Genomic DNA, 5,000 nt, shown 5'->3' with positions numbered 1-5,000 from the left:
CAGAGAGAGAGACAGAGAGACAGAGATAGCGATAGAGAGAGATAGAGACAAACCCACACCACTAACAACATGTGAAACAAATGACAGAGCCAGTCTGGGCCTGAACAGAATGATGCGCCAAAACACCCGGAATCCTTCCAATCGTTCAACTCGCCCGACGTATTTTCCTACGGGCACAATTGCCACTAATTGTATTGATGTTGGCGGAGAGAGAGAGAGAGAGAGAGAGAGAGCCTCGCTCCAGAAATGAAAAAAAGAAAAACACCACAGTTCCATAATTGTGCCGGGGGGCGGAGTCGGACTGCGATAACAGAGGAGGGTGATGGGAGCGTTTAGACACACGGGAGCAACTCCAGTGACGCCGCGGACGGAAAGATTCAGGTTTTCCCCTCAAACGACAAGACGGATGAGTCTAATTCACGTTTGAGGCAATTTTGAGAGTTAATTGCAGATCCGTAACCCCGGCTATAGAGGCGGCGTATTCTCCTCCGAGACGCGGCACGCGGCGACATGAAAAGGAGGAACATTATTACATCGGTTACAGCAGATGTAGCCGATCCATCACGGAGCAATTTAGCCCCACCACGCGTGACTCTGACAACAGCATGGGCGAGAGACTGAGGAACGCACTCTGAGAGAGAGAGAGAGAGAGAGAGAGAGAGAGAGATAGAGAGAAAATGAGAGAGAGAGGTGTGTGTGTGTGATAGATTGATAGATGGACAGACTATTTTATATACAATATATAGAACCACACATGGAAAAATAGATACTACACACTAGGTAGGATAGGTATATGTCGTATGGTTACTATAGGATAGGTATATGTGGTATGGTTACAAGGATAGGTATATGTGGTATGGTTACTATAGGATAGGTACAGTATATGTGGTATGGTTACTATAGGATATGTACAGTACATGTGGTATGGTTACTATAGGTACAGTATATGTGGTATGGTTACTATAGGATAGGTACAGTATATGTGGTATGGTTACTATAGGATAGGTACAGTATATGTGGTATGGTTACTATAGGATAGGTACAGTACATGTGGTATGGTTACTATAGGATAGGTATATGTGGTATGGCTACGGCGTCTCTACAATTCGTAGCCGCATTTCTGCAGACCCCTCTCTGATTGGTTGAGGCCATTTCTGCAGACCCCTCTCTGATTGGCCGAGCGAGCGCATGTGCATGAGCCGCGACAAGCTCCTCTAGCCAGGAGTCGAAACTCCGTTAAGCTCCAGAGAGAGAGGCTGAAAACCCACAGTTGTTGCCCGACGGATGGGAGCCGAATCCTGATGAATAGCCCCAAAACATGGAGGTCGCGAACGCAATTTATACGCATGGAAGTATTGATTACGCCATAACGAATCATTAAAAAAATATACCGTTAACTGGAATATGTTGTGTGTGCCTTTACACATATGTTGGAGCTCTCTCAGATTCAAGTTTTAATTGCAGCCTGGAACATACATGTTTCGGAACCAATGTGTAACTAGACAGTTACAATATAACATTTGATGTTCCCAAATCATATTCAGAAAGTATCACAGAGACTTCTATTGACCAAGGAATTAGTTATTATTAGTAAGACACAACATTTCCGTAGCAATTGACCACCAGACTCTTTCTCTTAAGGCATTAACTGGGTTAATATATAAATGTTATATTGTAACTGTAAACTTTGAATCTGAGAGAGCTCTGGTCAGCGAAGCCGGCGAGCGATTATTATTGGTTTTTAATGACAAACCAATTACATAATCCTATCCAACATATGTGTAAAGGCACACACAACATATTCCAGTTAACGGTATATTTTTTTAATGATTCGTTATGGCGTAATCAATACTTCCATGCGTATAAATTGCGTTCGCGACCTCCATGTTTTGGGGCTATTCATCAGAAAACTCGGATTCCGGGATTCGGCTCCCATCCGTCGGGCAACAACTGTGGGTTTTCAGCCTCTCTCTCTGGAGCTTAACGGAGTTTCGACTCCTGGCTAGAGGAGCTTGTCGCGGCTCATGCGCATGCGCGCGCTCGGCCAATCAGAGAGGGGTCTGCAGAAATGGCCTCAACCATCAGAGAGGGGTCTGCAGAAATGCGGCTACGAATTGTAGAGACGCATGGCTACGAGGGAGTATACTATGGTGGACGTGGTGTGTGGGAGGGGGGGAGGGGCTTGCTGTGGTTAAAGTATGTTTTGGGAAGCACTGGTCTCATACTTGGGGGGGGGGGGGGGGAGATGAGAGGCTGAGAGCGAGGGGTGGGGTTGGGTGTTGTGGTAAATGGCTACCAGGGTGTGTGAAGACAGGGGCCATGCTCTGTACTGTATGAGGAGAGGAGATAGGAGACAGCTGCTGAGAGAGAGAGAATACAAATGACAAAGAGAGTCCATGTAGCTGAATATGAGTGTGTGTGTGTGTGTGTGTGTGTGTGTGTGTGTGTGTGTGTGTGTATGTGTGTTTGTGTGCCTGCGTGTGTGTGTGTGTGTGTGTGTGTGTGTGTGTGTGTGTGTGTGTGGTGTGTGTGTTTATACGTGTACGCCAGCAAGTGAGGAAGAATATGCATACAGTCTAAGATTGGATCTGGAGCAGTGGGGGAATGTACTGTATATGACCATCCATAACATGATGATACAGCTGGTGTGTTTACATGTAAGAGAGAGAGAGAGAGAGAGAGAGAGAGAGAGAGAGAGAGAGAGAGAGAGAGAGGAGAGAGAGAGAGAGAGAGAGAGAGAGAGAGAGAGAGAGAGAGAGAGAGAGAGAGAGAGAGACAGAGAGAGACAGAGAGAGACAGAGAGATGGAGGGAAATAGCTAGAGATGTTCCGATACCATTTTTTCCTTCCCGATCCGATTCCGATACCTAAGCTTTGGGTATCGGCCGATACCGATACCAGTGCATACATTTAAAAAAATATATATATTATATTATATAAATTATAAAACTTTTTTTTCTTTACAGCTACTGTTTTTATATATACTGTTTTTTTTGTAATAACTAGAAAGTAATGGTATTTATTCAACAACAGGTGATTGTATAGATTAGTATTAGTATCATTAATTGACAACTATGCTCAATGAGTTCACCCACGGAAAGGTTGTTGGCACATTGGTTCCGCACGGACGTTATACGTTGTTGCACTTGCTATACAGAAAGCTCCGGTTAGGTTAGCTAGCAGAGGCTCTGTTGTGATTTTTAATGCACAATAAATATTCAACATTCTCTTTTGAGACTCCGCCTCAGACTCTTATCCTTTGGCACTAAAAGCTAAACATTGTCACCGGTATGGCTGTCCGCAACATGTCATTAATTGCGTGCATGTGTGGGAGAGGTCGGTCAGTGATGGCACTTAGGTTAGCCAGTTAACATGAGCTAGATGGATAGAATGTAACGTTACTGGTGAAAAAGTGATTTACCTTGGAATACTCCTTTGCCAACTTGCTGTACTTTGCTTGCAGGTCTGCAGCCATTATTGCTCGATTATGAATAGCCCAACTTTAGCCAAGGTAACGTTAAAGCTAAAACTAGCTTTTCGGTTAGCTCTTCAGCTAATGCTAACACCAGCAAGCGAACACATCAGAGCTCCCCGTCAACACCGTTCCGTCGGGACGATGGCATTTAAGACAGTATCTGCTGTTAAAATGACAAACAGCATTGACACTTTAATTCACGGTTTGATTAAAAACACGTTTGTTTTATAATGCTCACTCTCAGCAGGACGATACCGCACGTGTTGTTGATAAATTACGTCATATGGGATCGGAGCATAGATTTTACGTGTAGTCGCCGATATCGATACCAGAGGCATTGTATCGGAGGCATTTCCGATACTGGTATCCGGTATCGGAACAACTCTAAATAGCAATAGAGATGGAGAGAGAGAGAAACAGAGACTACATAGCAATACAGATGGAACGAGAGAGAGAGCGAGAGAGAGAGAGAGATGAAGTGAGATGGAGAGAGAGAAACAGAGAGACACAGCAATACAGATGGAGAGACAGAGAGAGCGATGAAAAGAGGAGAGAGAGATGAAGTTACGAGAGACAGACAGCAAGAGATGGAGAGAAATAGCAATAGAGATGGAGAGAGAGAGTGAGAGAGAGAAACAGAGAGCGAGAGAAGGAGAGAGAGAAGGAGAGAGATCCATCAACCTGAGCCCAGGAAACCAGTGTTAGCCTTAGCATTAGCCGTTGTTTATGTTTCCAGACCCAATATGTGGAGCAGCCACCCACTCAACTCTGTATGTGTGTGTGTTGTGTGTGTGTGTGTGTGTGTGTGTGGTCTCGTTTTGTGCATATGCCATGCGTGTGTGGTATGTGTGCATGTGTTTGTATGTATATGTGTGTCTATGCGTGTGCATGAATGTGCATGTGTGAGTGCATATGCTTATGTGTGTCTGTGTGTATGCTTATCGTGTGTGTGTGTTTGGTTCGTCACTGTGTGTGTATGTGCTCAAGCGTGTGTGTGTGGTTCTTCATTGTGTGTGTGTGTGCGCAAGCGTGTGTGTGTGTGTGTGTGTGTGTGTGTGTGGTTGCGTGTGTGTGTGTGTGTGGTTGCGTGTGTTGTTCTTCCTGCCCGGACGGTTTCACATCCACATTTTTCCTGTTGGCTGATTTAACGGAGAAACAGCTTAATTGGGGTTAATTGTTCCAATCCATCTGTGTGGCCGTGCATGTGCACGTGTGTGTGTAAGAGTGTGTGTGTGTGTGTGTGTGTGTGTGTGTGTGTGTGTGTGTGTGTGTGTGAGAGAGAGAGAGAGAGTGTCCACGGTAACATGACGGGGACCTGAAACGCGATTCCAATGCCAGTGCCCCGCCCGTCCCCCCACACACACACACACACTTTCATCTTATTCATACATTCATGAAAAAATAAACACACAAACTCTACCAGAACAGACTGAGACATAGCGAGAGAGAGAGAGAGATATACAGAGATACAGAGAGAGGGGGGAGAGGGAGAGAGAGAGAGAGAGAGGAGAGAGAGAGAGGAGAGA

At 45.1% G+C, this 5,000-nt stretch overlaps 1 protein-coding gene across 1 annotated transcript in view; it reads right to left on the bottom strand.

Moving 5' to 3' along the window:
• Positions 1–5,000, bottom strand: part of exoc2 (exocyst complex component 2) — a 114,526-nt gene that overhangs the window by 57,150 nt on the left and 52,376 nt on the right. The gene's annotated exons all lie outside the window — the stretch shown is intronic.

Source organism: Notolepis coatsorum (assembly GCF_963971535.1).
Source record: "Notolepis coatsorum genome assembly, chromosome: 2".
NCBI classification, from domain to species: Eukaryota; Metazoa; Chordata; class Actinopteri; order Aulopiformes; family Paralepididae; genus Notolepis; species Notolepis coatsorum.
This window is presented reverse-complemented; position numbering and strand designations above follow the sequence as displayed.